Source organism: Ptychodera flava, unplaced genomic scaffold, assembly GCF_041260155.1.
Source record: "Ptychodera flava strain L36383 unplaced genomic scaffold, AS_Pfla_20210202 Scaffold_128__1_contigs__length_163778_pilon, whole genome shotgun sequence".
NCBI classification, from domain to species: domain Eukaryota; kingdom Metazoa; phylum Hemichordata; class Enteropneusta; family Ptychoderidae; genus Ptychodera; species Ptychodera flava.
This window is the reverse complement of record NW_027248310.1, coordinates 44,649-61,932: the sequence shown is the minus strand read 5'-3', so window position 1 is coordinate 61,932 and position 17,284 is coordinate 44,649.

The window sequence follows — 17,284 nt, the reverse complement described above, 5'->3', positions numbered from 1 at the left end:
CGGTTATAATCAATAACAAGCTCATTAGACGACTTATAAGATGACAAATTAACAAAAACGCATGCGAATCAGGAATACTGATATTTTGCTGTACCCTTGAAAATACAGCTGTTACAGCTATAGAATCCCAATATTTTTTCTGTAAAAAGTTTATTTCATATTTCTGATATGGCCAAGTACAAAATAAAACAGATTTCGTACAAAAAATTGCCAAATTTTTATGTCTGCGTAAAAAAATTGCTTGAATTTGACATTAGCTATGACAGTAGTTTCGATGTAAATTTTGGGGTATGGGGTAATTTTGGTCATAATTCATAAAAATCTGTACAAGATATTGCATGTTACAATATGTCCTTTTAAAGACTAGTAAATAATCTTATTAATGATACCTAACAAGCAAGGTTATATTCAAAAACAAGCTCAGCAGATGACTTAAAAGACGATAGAGTCAACAAAATGCACGCAAGTCAGGAATACTGAGTATTTGCTGTACCCGTCAAAATCTGACTGTTACAACTACAGAATTCCAATCTTTTTTCTGTTAAAAGTCTATTTTATATTTTTGACATGACCCATTACCGAATGAAATAGATTTCATACAAATAAATGCCGGAATTTATATGTCTAGGTAAAGAAAATGGTAGAATTTGATTTTAGCTTTGACTGAAATTTTCAATGTAAACTTTGGGGTATGGGGTAAGTTTTGGTTATATATCATGAAAACTATAGAAGATATTGCATGTTAAAATATGTCATTCTAAAGATTAGTAAATTATCTTTCTAATGATACATAACAAGCCAGGCTATATTCAAAAACAAGCTCAGCAGATAACTTATAAGAAGACAAATTTAACAAAAATGCATGCAAATCTGCTACACTATGATTTTGCGGTACCCTTCAAAATATGACTGTTACAGATGTAGATTCCCAATATTTTTTCTGTTAAAAGTCTATTTCATAATTTTGACATGTCCCTGTAACAAATAAAATAGATTTAATAGCAAAAACGGCCAGATTTTTTGTGTCAAGCTAAAAAAATGGTAGAATTTGGTTTTAGCTATGACTGAAATTTTCAATGTAAACTTTGGGGTATGGGGTAAGTTTTGGTTATATATCATGTAAACTATAGAAGATATTGCATGTTACAATATGTCATATTAAAGATTAGTAAATTATCTTTCTAATGATACCTAACAAACCAGGTTATATTCAAAAACAAGCTCAGCAGATAACTTATAGGAAGACAGTTTTAACAAAAATGCATGCAAATCTGCAACACTATGATTTTGCGGTACCCTTCAAAATATGACTGTTACAGCTGTAGATTCCCAATATTTTTTCTGTTAAAAGTCTATTTCATAATTCTGACATGTCCCTGTATCGAATAAAGCAGATTTCAGACAAAGCATTGCATTTTTTATCATGCCTAGCTAAAAAATTGGTAGAATTTGAGATTTTCTGTAATTTGTAATGTTAAATTTTGGGGGTAAGGGGTAAGTTTTGGTTTTATTTGACAAAACTGTAGAAGATATTGCATAATGCAATATGTCATCTTAAAGAGAATAAATTCCCTTTCTAATGATACCAAACAAGTGAGGTTATGTTAAAAAATGAGCTCAGCACATGACTTACAAGAAGACAGATTTGACAAAAATGCATTTGGCTTGGAAAATCGTGATTTTGCGGTACCCTTCAAAACATGACCATAACAGCTATTGCGTCCCTATATTTTTTCTGTTAAAATTCCATTTCGTATTCTAGGGATCCCAAGGGTTCTGAAAAATACAGGTTTGTTATCCTGTGGCGGGGGTGCACGTAGACCCCCTCTAGCCACGGACTAAGTGTTTTGCGCACATTCTCCAGAGACATTGTGAAAAGTTGTAGGGCAGGGTACATTAATACTACAAACATGACGATTGTATCAAATCGCACGGAATACAATCACGGATTTTCCAAAAGGCGAGCTCTAATTTATAAGATTATTAATAAACTGGTGATTGGCTAGGTTATTTTGGTGGTGTAGTTCTACCTCATGAGTTCTCGATAACCAAAGACAACGACGACTACTGTGCTTGCTTTCCAAGCATTTGTATGTGGCCAAACCATGTGTTGTGCAACATCGTACGTTACTGCGCAGGAAACGATATCATACCCCGGGATCATACCATTCATACTTGACAACGAATTCAGTGTACAAGTTACAACTACAACACACCTAAGCTCAAATTACCGAAGAAATTCATCTGTGAAAAATATCAGAAATTCATAGTTGCATTTAAAAACGTCAGCGGTAGAATGTTTCACCGTGCGTAGCAGGGCGTGACCTTGGACACAGTACAGTCGGTCAATGTACATTTACAGATTGCTGGGGAATATATACATGTATACAGTGAAATACTGAGACGGGATTTGGAGAACAATTTTCCATGTTTTATACGGGCATAAATTTGAGGGTTTTGAATCTCACGTCAAAGCTATGTCAATGATTTCAAGTTTTCGGCTGTACACATGATTGGAGAACACCACACTAGAACACTAGCAACAGATATCATACACATCCACGGGGGTTTCTAGATGTTTCGGCACGTAGTAGGTTTCGGCCGGAAATTTACACAACCCGATATATACGGCCCTGACAGCCTAGCCGTTTCGACCTTTCTCAGCGTAGCCTATAGTCTATATCGTCTTGTCAGGACTGACATGAGACGACAGTACGATAATACGGGCAGTGCGAGCGAGCGTTCTCTCTGAAGCCAGTGAAGGACTTACATAACAGTAGAGCAAGACCATGGTATGACTGACGTTGCATGAGACGATGGTACGATACGGACAGTACGACTACGAGCGAGCGTATTGTCAGTATGACTGACACAATTGCTAGAGGCTTACAGCTACCGCGTACAGTCCAAAATCTAGCTAACATTTGTTCGTCCTCAGAGGACGAATAGACACTGTCTTGGTCGTGGTAATCGACTGGAGTCGCCATCGTTTTACCCGCAATCAGAGAACATACAGATAGGCTGTCATCCTATGACGTCAAACATCCGGGTTTGATTTTTTCGCGGCAAAATGTGACTTAGCTTCGGAAAATGCACTTTTTTCCAGTAAATACGCACTTAAACCATTTTTCTGCTGTAAATTTTTTGCTTTTGTCTTTCCAAGCATTATTTAACGAGTGAAAATAACCTTTTCAGCGATTTTATTTTTACTCTTCACCAGACCTTTTATCTCAACAGTGATCAGGTTAAAAAATGTATAGGAATGTAAAATCTGCGCAGACAACTTGATCTTTCTTCAGCTATCACTCTTCAATTCCCACTTCACTGTGAAAACACGGACTGGGTTTGGTGATTCATAAAATGTCTGTTTAAACACGATGTCATCCACTTCATGCGCATGGAAAAACCTCGAAATTATCAGCCTTTTAGCAGACCTGCGCTCAGAGTTTGATGGCAACGTTGGGGAAGGGCGACAAAACATGACATCAACGGTTGTAGTGAGCAATGGAATCAAGTATCCCTTATACAGGTACTATGGCAATTTCAAATTTAATGATGGATTAAACATAATTTACAGCAAGATCTCACAGTGTCACCATATTTCTTTCTTTACACTCTGTTTCACACGGAATGATTGCAATGAGGCATTCACTACGTGTCCAATTTATTATATTTTAACAAAGGCATTAACATTTGACGGCCCTTAAAGTATGGACACCGTAAATGTATTTTTAACGGACCAAATCCTCTTTGACGTAAAAGGCGTAGTAACTTGAAATTCTCTAGGTTTTCGTTCAATAATGTTACATTTTCCTGACTTGGAAAACGAGTAAGTAATACTGCCTGTTAGGGTATACACGGTTAAGGTGGCTGAAAGGCTATTTTTGCACCAATTCTTTATTCGGAGTTAATGTCAAGTTTCAAGTGTTAGAATCAAGATATTTAGTTCAAATTTTCAGGATAACTCCCTTAGTTAATATTTTCTCTAAGAATATAAAATGAAGCCTTGATTTTGAAATATGACACCAGTAAATATTAACATTTAATTATTCATATTTTTTTACATATTTGAATTTAATAATGATTGGATAGTACTTAATATTACCGAATCAGTATAAATATGTTGACACTATAAATTGTAAGATGTGTACGGCAGGATTTGTAAATAAAATTTGTTTTTATGATTTTACATGGGTTTACATATCAAAAAAGTTATTAAAAAATTCTTTCAAATTTCAAAATGTGATTTTCAAAAGTACTTCAAATACAGAAAATTGTGCCATAATCATCTTGACTGTAGCCATGTTGATAGGCTGTAAAAATTCCATGTCCATATCTCATTTCAAAGGTTGGATTAAATTGGTATAAAATTATGTAGGAAAACTGTTACTATGTCAAAAATGTTGAAAATAAGCCATATTTGCACCCCTCTTTTGAAGTCACAGAGCAGTCTTTTTGGTTAATCTCACTTTTGACACCTCTTTGACACTCAAATAATCTAAAAATGCATTTACGATAGCAGTCACTAACTCTGAATGCAAGCACCACCTTGTTAAACTTTCCTGAAAAACAGCAAATAATGACTTTCCCTTTTCAAGCTAGGGGACCTCTACCATAGTTAATACACTAAGGACTCCCCAACTTCTTCTATTTGGTCAGTTTTTCAGAAGTTTCAACAGGCTATAACTCTGCAATGCCTTTGAGCCCAAATGTCTAGTTTTTTTTATTCGACAGAGACTGTTGACTACTTTTATATTTTAATAGCTTTATTGAAGTTTATAACTGACGCGCTAGCCTTTCCAGCCACAAACACTGAGTCAAAGGAAAATGAAACAGCACGAGGCGCATTCTACCTTAATCATATAAATTAGTCTTTATTTTACCTAAAGAGATGTATTAACTAATGCATACATTCGTATTCTTTTTACAGACTTTTCAAGCGCTTTCAACACCATTGAACCATATGTTCTCCTTAGACGTCTTATCAATATGAATGTCGATGCCAACATAATTCTCTGGATCAGTGATTTTCTTAGAGAAAGACCACAACGGGTATGTGTAAATGGCTACATGTCAGAGGAAATTGTACTGAATGTTGGTGCTCCACAAGGTTGCGTGTTATCACCTACTCTATTTTCTATTTACACAGATCACATGAGGTGCAATACTGCAATATCTTGTTTGTTCAAATTTGCTGGTGACATGGCTCTTGTTGGGCTACTCAAAAAAAGAAGATTCTCTTTCTGAATATTTCCATAATGTTGAAATTTAAAGAACTGGTGCATAGATAGCTATTTAGATATGAATATTAGTAAAACAAAAGAGTTTGTAATTGGTTGTAAAGTTTGCCCGGATTTTACTCCTGTCACAATCAACAATGAATCTGTTGAAGTCGTTTCATGTTTCAAATACTTAGGTTCATTTCTAGATGAAAAACTCACATTTGATGAAAATACTGACTTTATAGCGAAAAAGTCCAAACAAATTTATACCTTCTCAGGAAACTCAAATCGTTCAATGTGAGTCAAAATATCTACAAATGGTGTACAGATCCCTCATTGAGAGTGTTTTAACCTATAATATCATGTTTGTGGTATGGTAATTTGACTGTCAGAAACAGAAGTAAGCTTTCTCGTATTGTGAGGATGGCAGAAAAAATTATTGGCCGTCGTCAAAATTTCCTTGTAAACTTATACCAGCTGGCAGTGAAAAGAAAAGCGCAAAATATTGTCAATGATTCTGATCACCCTCTCCATGGTTACTTGCAGAAACTCCCGTCAGGGAGACGTTTTCGGGTTCCTCGTACAAAGAAAACCTCTTCAAAAAGTCATTTCTTCCATCAGCAGTTTCGATTTTAAACTCAAACTCGATGTAGTGTTTTAAACCTCCAGTTGGTCCTTTGTTGTATCCGTCTGTGTTTCAATTTTTGTATCTATGTCGCTACCTTGTGTGTGTTTTTAAGCATTTCAATGTGTAATAGCGTCCCTTTTTATAGAATGCTCTTGCTAGTTGTACTATTTTAATTTGTATATGATGAGCCTGAAGGCAAATTTCTACACTTATTGTGGATAATAAAGTGATTGAATTGAATGAATTGAATTGAACACAGTGATGACTGCCAATTTTTATTTCAAGTGTCAGTAAAACAATCTTTAATTAACCATATTGCACGGTAACCAATGGTCTTCATTCTCTGGGGCAAGCTAAGGCTTGAAGTGTCCTGAGGAAAGTTTGGGCAAACGTTTCATCTTTCAGTTTCGAAGTGGCCAAAGATTTTTTGTCTCCGTGATCGTATTTGTTGAATGAAATTGATTACATGGTATGTATATCGGGACTATCGTGGTGCTTGTTTGAAGTTAGGAGCAATGAGTGACGATATGGATCTCATTCAAGTTCTCGCCTGTCGTATTTTCCGCCATTTGATGATTTGTTTTCACTGGGAAAAGTTCAGAGTAGGCAAATAAAAATTACAGTACACTGGGTAATCGGAAGCACTGATTTTTTCCTCTGACCAAATAGGAAAAATACGAAATACGTTTACCACCGAAACACATTATATTTATGACACATTTGAACGAGTCCTCAAAATGTCCTTCGTACCTGCTACTTCATCCAACAGCTGCTTACAGGCGAACTCATTCCTTGAACAACAAAAGATATACAAAGATATCTATCTAGCATGGGCCAACTTCAAGGAGACGTGCAAAATGTAATGAAAGACATGTCGAGTATGGCGGAATGCTTGTCACCTTTAGCGGTGTAGTTCGCATTTTTTTAAATTCAGTAAAGCTGTCTGCCATGATAACAGACTTTGCTTTGTTAGCCAGGTTGCATTCGTTTACCTCCTGTGCTTGCTCTCTATTCTTACATCCAAAGGTCACAGTAAAACGATATTTATATTGCCTGTTAACGCATGTACCACTGATATCAGGTGACTGTGGTGATGCTTAGGGAGCCGTCAATTTTTACGGCCTTGGGGGTCGGAGGAATCTGAGGGGGTCACTCAAAAATTTGAAAGCTATCAGGGGGTTGCTCAAAATATGGAGAAAAAGAAGGGGGAGTTTAATCGATTTTGGTGCAAAATAAATGGAAGCTCATATCAGATTGCACTTCACATCAATTTCTCAAAATTTCGATGCGAGAGGGGAGATACCCCTCTCATACTCTCCCCTTAGGGTGTTCTAACAGTTTTACTCAATAAAAAAAGTTGAAAACATTTTATGCATTAATTTCTCAAATTTTCTATGCAAGAGGCGGAACACCCCCTCTCGAGCTCTCCCACTCTGGGTGTTCTAACAGTTTTATTTAGTAAACAATTGAAACACCTCTCAGATTGCACCACACTGCACAATTGCACACATCAATTTCTCAACATTTTTTCCATGTAAGAGAGGGGAACACCCTCTAACACTTTCCCTCAGCCTCTCGCGTGTTTTCCCCTGTACTTGCAAATTCTGCCCCATCAGATATGCTTATGAAAACCCTGTCATGATACCCATCAAAATTGAACAATACCATATGGTTGGATACTGAATATAGCATGAGCTTTTATATTTATATTTGTTGAGACTTTGATTTCATTTTGTTAGTTTCACCTTTTTCAAGCGTTATGAGTTTCCTGTGGTATTCGTCCGACTACCCCCAGGCCGTAATTAGTGACGGCTCCCTAATTGAACATTAACTGTAATAATTGTAGCCCAATGGCCGTGCGCCAGCCTTTACTATCGTGTAGATAGACTATGTAGCACAGGCGATACAAAACCAAAACGGTCGATGGGCTAAATTATTTGAGCTAATTGAACATATTACGGTCTGCTCACAAACATAGAGAATGATGTGTTCTTGTTGAAATGTTTTATGCAAAAAATTTGATTGACACAGCCAATTTATCCCCTAGATGACGTCGAACAATGTCGAACATAAACTAAAAGCAGATATATTTTACAAATTAGCCAGATTTACGATGCTAAATTCTTAGACACCGATTGTGAAACAACATGGAAACACGAATGAGTTATATAATATCGGAATAATTATAATGTCAATATGCGATCGCCTGCCGGTACCATACAATAACTGCAAATGAGTCAAACATCTGACTAAAAGCATTTTGGTGTATGCCCCACCATAAAGAAGTTAGGCGTTTATGTAGAGCACAGTACAGGACCGGGTCTTTAGTTACGATTGTAGCACAGTACTGTTGCACATTACAGCACCAAACTCTAAGAGTATACAACTCGTCTTGATAGAGACATCTTTAGGTTGCAAAAATAGCTTTGAAATAGACAGGGTTAGAGACACAAAGTAATTTTTGGATGGGTGCGTTCTCCTCGTGTTCACTTCTATAAACGCCAGTTCATTATTTGCTAAGCAGTAGTATTGGTAGCGTCATGATCATGACGCTACCAATACTACATTAATAATCATACAGCAGATTTGACTCTGATTTTCATCACACTGTATGGATTATACGGACATTGTGTTTTCCAAATATAATACGCCTCGAGCTCTTCACCACAGTGCCCTAAATGGAAGATTTTTTAACTACATCGATAACATTTTAACCTCAGGTCACTGACATTATTGATATTTGATACGACGCAGTCAAAACCGGCGTCTTGCTCATAAAAAACACATTGACAATAAAGTGTCAACTTTGTAAACTTATCGCAGAGAGGTCACAAAACAGACTTGTTGTTCCGATTTATTTCATTCCGGCGGAGAAGAAAACGTAAATATACTCAGAGTTGATGCATGTTTTTTTCAATTTTAGATGAAACGTCTGAGTATTCTCTGTCGTCTGTCTGTATGTAAAGGTGTGTACGTATAGAATTTACATCTGAAAACTTCTGGGTTGTTAATATAGTTTTCTTTACAAATCTTCTGAACGCCTTGGTACTAGTACTTTTAAAAATGATATTTAGGGAGCCTTAAGTATTTACAGGGGTGGGCTTGGGAATGACGCGCACACCTGTACTGTAAAATGAGACCCTACCCTATTTCCTACTGTATAAAATGTGACCCTCCCCCTGTCTGGCAATCTAAAACTTGACCCTCCATCCAACCGCTGCACTGTTCTCCCAAGGAATGATTGAAACAGTATCAGCTAATTTATACAACAATTTGTTTAATTATTGTGTAAATTAGGGACAGAAATTAAAGAGGGGGCTAGCGTTTTGGGAGGGAAGGTCGCAATTTATCAAGCGAGCATTTTTGAAGGGACTTGATATTTCATACATTTGCAGAAGGGACACCATATTTTGTGCAACTATAAGAAGGCAAGATGTGGCTGATAAAGTGCTTCTCCAGAACATAGATCATAATACATGGAGTCTATCAGGCAATCTATTGAGAATTTCCCCCCACAAATCAAACTATATCTGTTTATTTACATATGTTTCATAACATATTTAAATGTACTTTTGCTGAAGTAGGAAGTAAAAGGTGTATTTGTGTACAAAAAATTATTTTTTTTTCTTCATCGAAAATGTTGATTCACTATACATGGTAGTATATGAGAAAACTATGAATATTTTTTTTCCAATACAAAACTTTGTAAATCTGTTTATTATGTATGCTTGATTATTGATATTAACGTACTTGATTAGAGTTGGGTGGTTACAAGTCCATGTGTGTGCAAGAATCCGATTAAGTTGGAATTTCACCAAAATGTTAATGCACTATGCACGGTAGTCTGGGAGAGAACTTTGAACATTTTTTTTCCAATATAAAACTAACAATATGTGTGTTTATAGACGTTTGATGATTGATATACACTTTGCTACCTGTCCCATATGTTTTTGTCTCTTGTCTTTCATCAGTTTTTAACTGTTCAAGGTGTTTAATTTAGGATACAACTGCATCTTCTTTGCTTGTGAAACTTGTTGATTGTATGTATTTAAAAGAATTTTCGGTGATTTGCTATTCAAGAAATATCACATAGGTAATCGAAGGTCTGGCCGTAAAATTAGCTTCTGTTAAAAGTGACCTTCCCCCAAGATAGGTTTTTAAAAGTAACCCCCTCCCCCTTGGACAGCTTTCTGAAAAGTGACCCTCTCCCCCCAAACCTATCATCTATCAGAGCGTCTGATATTATAATGCAGCAAGATATTTGGTGGGATAAGATACCTACTATCTAAAGTTTAATCATATCAGGCCTTGTTTGCAAATACACTGAATATGTTAATATGTTATTCTACGCTGATTGAAAGTGATAGAGGTAAAGTGTCAGCGCTACATTTCTTCAGAAATGTCACATAAAATGTTTGTTTTAATGCCTTTACAATGAAGTCAGACTACTATCTTCTTTGATCCTTACTAACTCCCTCTGTTCACTTGTCACCCTAAGACTTATCGCCACCAAATCATAGACAGGTATCCCACCTAAAATAGTTACATCATATCCTAACTTTCTCTCCATTTAGAGTGCTTTGAACACTTAATAACAGGCTGTGACTCACTCTCATACGGCGAAATTAACTGTTCACGGTTTTCTATTAATCATAGCAGTAGTTCAATAGCAGTAAATAAGAAGAAACAGAGACAACATCTCTGTCTGAATCACCCAAACTCAAAAAACCTCTATCACAAAGAACTACTCACAGAGTCAGTGTTTGATCAAATTTTACAGGCCATTTTGTCCTATTTGCCTTCTCAAAATCTTTTCTGCGTTCATATTAGTGTTTCATGTTACAATGTGCCCTTTATTTCCATTTGAGCCTCTTATTATGTTCCACTACATTTTAATTACATGCATACCTGAGTCTAAGCTTGCTCCTTTACATAACTTAGAAGCTGTCCTTAGGAGGATATATGTAAGTTAGAGACAGAATGTAAATAAAAATGTTCGATAACGTTCATTTCCTCTTTCCTTTCTAAACACCTGTACTTTGCAAATTTGATACTTGGTGATATAGGACACGAATTTTGCAATTTACTTTCAGACATGACAACTTGATGGCCAGCTTCAGTAAGGAAAGTGCTTCACGGATTTGCGAAATGCCTTCCGAAGTTTGCTCAATTATATGCGTAAACATTGACATATTTGCCTATCTCAGAATGTTACACAGATGAAACTTGGTGACTGATTGGTGGGATGGGGACATACTTTCACCGTGTTACCTGTATGAACACCTAATGCTCTGCAGGTAGATAAATTGTGATCGAATATAACAGTGTCGTTAATTCTACATTTGCGCTGAAGATATAAGATTTCTTTGCCGTTGACACAATATATCATTTACAGGCAGGATATCGCTAGTGCATCTCCTTGAAAGAATTACAAGCATGAGACTTTTGTAGCAGCGATATCAGGATATGTTGGATATGCTTGTCCCTGCCTTAACTGAAGGAAACACCGCTAACTGTGTCACTGCTGCTGACGACAGGTCAATGCACACCATGTAAAAAAAAAATTGATAAGACTGCGAGCCGAGATATCTCTACATTAATGACCCTGGTGTCGTATCCATAGTGATTAACTGACATTCGGACATTAATCACAGTATGTAAACAGACTAAATACCCAAAGTCTCGGTTCCTCGTGTTCTGACATGACCTGTATAACTAGAGTTGGTGATAAGTGTATGCACCGCTTGTTTACTGCATAGTTACGATAAATAAAATTACTGTTTTCATGCCCTTAGTCTTAGTGATAAAGGTAAAAGTTCACAGCCTGCACATTGCAAATTAGGTCACGACTTTTCAAACAATGGTTCCTTGATATAGAAGTAGATTTTAATAAGTTCCTCAGTTGCACATGATGATAATTTGTGGTCACCATTGATTATCAGTTCCAGTTTAAACTTTGACGAAATTCACAACTTGGAAATTTTGGTGTACATTTAAGTCAAATACACTGAACACACCAAGTGTCTGTGCACCCACCTTCTAAAAAAATCCACAGCAACCATATATTGTAATGGTGGTTTTTTAAACACCCTAAAAGCGCAGTAAGAACAAAAACAAACGGCAGCTTGCCTCTTTTCTCAAAAAGGTAAAAAGTCAAGTTAACAATGATTTGGCTTCCACTGCCCTTTCAAGAAGTATTGGTTCCTGAATGTGCATCAAGTGCGCCACCAACGTTTACAGTCGACAACCATTTGCAACCTTTGGTTTTAACCCTTTGAGTGTTGTTCGGTAATTTTTCCCACCAAAATTTTAGTGCACTATTATACCAATTTTTATGAATTTTTGTGTAATTGTTTTGACTTTTACTTTAGGATCAAACGGACATCACATTTCATTGGCTATAGTTTTTCAGCAACATTTTGGCAAAAATCTGAAAAAAATTGACCGGGTTGTATTTTATAAAGGTAATAAAATTAACTTTGGCGCTCAAAGGGTTAACAGTGAGCAGATTACAGAAGAGTATCTGAAAAATCAAAGTAAAATATGCAGAGACAACTTGATCTTTCTTTAATTCCCACTTTTCAATTCCCACTCGATTTGCGCTGAAAACAGGTACTTGTGTTTTTGGTGCAACTCACAAAACTCTTTTTACTCTTCCATGTATCTTCTGTCTTCTGTATCTATCTTCTATGTCTTCGTAGTCGCACTCTTTCTCAGGTAATTCATAAAATTTCTGCTTTCACACTTTCCTTACTTTCGGCTTCATCCACTTCATTTGCATGGAAAAATCTCGACATATATTTTAGCAAATGTAGGCTCAAGAGTTTCTTTGGGGACATGTGGGAAGGGCGCCGAAGGCATGACATCCATAACTTGAGCAATATAATCAAGTAACCCTTTAATACTGTGACCTTTCATATTTCATGATGTGTAAAAGATAATTAACATCAAGATTTCTCGGTGGTTGCCATATTTCTTTTTCTAAATTCTGTTTTGCACTGATTGTGTAGCAATGAAGCATTAGATGTCTCGTTGTTGCATCAAAGACTTGAACAGATTGTATAGTCACTGGAATGTTAAATATCGGTATGTGTGTTTGATGATATAAGGCACCTATAAACCGGTTAATGCATGAACGAGATCAGGAGGGGGATCTTTAGAGTCATATAAATTTAGCTTGAGTCTTAAACATGAAACATTGAGTGTAACTTGTAGTCGGTTTGTATGCCAAACAGAATAAACATCAGCTCTCTAATGCTTTAAAGTCCCACCCGTTCACTAATACCGAACAGTGAAGCTACTTCTCAACGAAATTACTACTTCATGTCATGTGATTACAGGATGTCGAGGAACATTTTAGGCAAGGCGCTGAAATCTGATTGTAATACTATTCTCTGGGTCACCGTCTTTGAACGTAAATTTTTTGCCAATAATGATAACCGGAACACAAGAACCACTTATCTGCGTCATGCTCTTAAGGTCTTTCCGATTGATTTGCGGTCTGTCTGTCTGTCTGTCTGTCTGTCTGTCTGCCTTTTGACTTTATATCTCTATTTTCTTTGACTTCTGACAAGTTATCATTTTCAAGTACATCCTTAAATTTATCTAAAATTAGTCTAAGTCCAGGCAAGTAAAAATGCGTTGAGGCTCCTCTATGGGGTATATAGCTAAGTGAAAGACAAAAAAGTTCGATTAACCTTTCAGCCACTCCTTTCCGTCCGTACATCTCTATCTAAATTTGGTACTTGTTGAGAAAAGACACCAATTTTCGTAACTTTCTTTCAGAACATGATATTCAGCTACGTAATTTTTAAATTTATTTTTGGATTGCTCGGTTCATCATTGAAAATGGTTTACAGATTTACGAAATAACTCCTCGTTAGCTCAAAAAAATCTACGATGAAATTGACCTGTTTTGCCAAATTCAGAATCTTCAACAGATGAAGCCTCGGTATCTGGGTTGGATGAGGGACACACTTACATCCCATTGAGTGTATAAACATCTATAGTGTTCCGCAGGTAGATAAATTGTGATCAAATGAGATTGCAGCGTCATTCAAGTTCAAAGAGCTATGGTAATAAAGTGTATATTTCATATCTCTTTGTATTAAGCCTTTTTAGCCGATGATAGAAGATTGACACATTATATTGTTTACAAGCTCGACATCGCTGGTGTCTTTCTATGAAAAAATTGCAAGCATCAGCCTATAGTAACAGCGATATATGCTTCACCTCGGGATATTTTCTATTTGTGTCACTGCTGGTGCTGGTGTGTGACGACAGGTCAGTATACACGGTGTCCAAACATCGATAAGACTGCGAGCCGAGATATCTCTACATAAATGACCCTGGTGTCGTATCCATGGTGATTAACTGACATTCGGACATTTATCACAGTGTACAAACAGGCGAAATACCCGAAGTCTCGGTTCCTCGTGTTCTGACATGAACTGCATATCTAGAACTGGTGATAAAAATATGTATCGCCTGTTTTACTGAATAGTTTGACGATAAAATTACTTGTGTCATGCCCTTAGTTTCAGAGATTAAGGTAAAAGTTCATACACAGATTAACTCACTACTTTTGAAACAATGGTTCCACGATATAGAACTAGATAAAAACCCTTTTCAGTTGCACACGATGTTAGTTTAGTTTCATCATTGATTATCAGGTCAAGTTTAAACTCGGGCGAAATTCCGAACTTTGTAATTTTGGTGAATATTTAAGTCAAATACACTGAACACTCCAAGCGACTGTGCACCCACCTTCTTCGAAAAAAAAAATTCTAAAGAAACTCGGCAATGTAGTGGCAGTTTTTTAAACAGCAACTAGCCTCTTATCTCACAAAGGCTGAAAAAAATAAAGAACAATGATTTGGCATACATTGCCTACGTAAGAAGCATCTGGTTCCTTGATGTGCTCCAAGGGCGCCATCAACGTTTACTATAGTTTCGAATCTTTACTCTTAACAGTGATCAGATTAGAAAAAGTATGGGAAAGTAAAATCTGCTAAGACAACCTTATCTTTTTTCAGTTATCACTTGTCAATACCCACTTTATTTGCTTTAAAAACACGAACTGGGTTGGGTGATTCATAATGACTGTTTACACACGCTTTCTAACTTCGGTGTCATCTACTGAATGCCCATGAAAAATCCCGACATCTATATTAGCAGATAAAAGCTCAAGATATAGTTGTAGGACATGATTGAAAGGCGCCGAAAGCATGATTCCTATTCCCTGAGCAATGTAATCAAGTATGCTTATACGGTGACATTTCAAATTAATGATGGGTTAAAGATAATTTACACCAAGATGTCACTGTCGCCACCATATTTCTTTTTCCACATTTTGTTTTACACAGAATGTGTTGCAATTGGGCATGCCCACTTGTTACATTTGAATAATGACAAGGTAAGATAAAGGTTAAAGATGTGCATCAAGCATATATTTATACAAGTGACGTCTTTACGTTTCCGAATACTTAATCAATTCAAAGTTAAAGTTAAACTTGCCCAGTACTCTCTAGCAGTAAGATGCAACAAAGGAAGGCATATTACTGTATGAAAATACTGGGACAGATTTAAGCCAAATTCGGTGTCTGTATAAGACATTCTGCTGTTGTTTACCCTACCAGTATATCTGTTAAAGTCTGATTATCTGTGTCCGATATACTTATACGCTCATGTCAAGACAGTTCTGTCTCATGCTAGTTGCTTATATATGAGCTGCTCATTTTTTTAATTCAAGTGGTTCGCGCCTCGAATGTGAAAGCTTTAAACTTTTTTACAAACTTTTGTCAACCAATATTTAAAGCTCCATAAGCTGTATCTTTCAGCTATTTTTCAGAACTTTTGTTTTGTGGTTTCCCTACACTTTCTGCATTGAATCCCTAAACCGTAATTTAATACCAAGTATTTAGCATATTAACACAACCTACATGAGTATAATCTCCATTGTTATTGTTGAAAATTGTATTCAAGTCCGGACTAGAATTCATTTGTAAACAATAAACAATGATCACTGCACACATAAAAGCTACGTTGACAAAAAGAATACTCGAAATTACAGCATGACACAGTAGTTGATACACAACAGCAGAATACTGAAAAACTTGCCACAAATTACAGCTTATGTCCCTTTAAACCATTCTACTTCAGAATCAAGAATAAAACCTAGGGTCACCGAGTATGTATTTCAGATTAACACATTCTTCAATATTTACTAATATTTACCGACATTTGCAATTATAAGTGGCCGCAATCCGTGTGTTAACTCTCTGGGAGAAAGTGAAATTCCCAGTTTTCACAAAACTGAGCCACTAAAAAAACTTTTTTATCCCATAAACTTCAAAATGAGCCCCAACTAGTGGTAAGCCAAAAGAATATTCTCATGGTCCGAATATCTGTCCCCGAGGAACATTCTACCTTAAAATGAATACATGAATGGAACTTAAATGGCAGATACGTCCACCATTCGTTTACAATCTCATATACAAGAGTACGAATTCATCCGCAGTTCAGTCGGACAACATAATTGCACAATGTTAAAGGGTGATCTCCATTCCATCAAGAACAGCTGAATTCTTATGTTCCAACTTGCGCATTTCACATAAGAATAGATACAGTAGATAATATCTGACGCATTATTGCTTTCATTATCATTTCCCTCTCTTGAAAATATTTTGATGCCGGTGTAGATAATAAGATATAAACTTTTGCCAAATTTTCTTTACAAATTTTCACTAGAGTATGTTCTCGGGTTCATCTTGGCCTCAAGTATGCAGGCGTCCTGTGATTAAGTTTCTATGGAATGTGTGCTTCCAATTTAAATCATTTATTAAACTGCTCATGGTTCTCATCGAATTGAAACGGCTGAATAAAAAAGTGTTGAATATTACTGATGAGATCAAGGTTTCGTTCCATTTTTAGAAAATTTAGTCTTTGACTTATCAGCCAATCTGCACTTCGAGCTACTCCTCAGCCAACTTATGCTTGATGAAGTACGCCCCCTAACGGTGTATGAATGTTATAATGAGCAGCGTCGATGATATCACAACATAAAATATTTAGATATTATTGTCTTAAAGGAAAGACAGCGCGTACTATGATCACAATTTTGAGATTTCATTGGATTTTAACCAGTCAGGCTCCAATTCCACCAATTCGATGGTGAAAATAGAACACATTATTTGGTGTATATCATCTGCAGCCTCCGAAACCATGTAAGGTCAAACGTCTACATGATTAAATTTCGCCACTGAGGTGCAGTCTGATGCCATTATTTTCACATATGCGGTGTAAAAGTGATACTTATTTATAAAGTCAATCCTTAGTAAACAGATCTCAGGCTAATAAATATACGTTGAAATTCCTTGCTTACAAGTTTTCATCTAGAATTGTTATTTCCCCTAGTTCCGGGAAAAGAAAATAT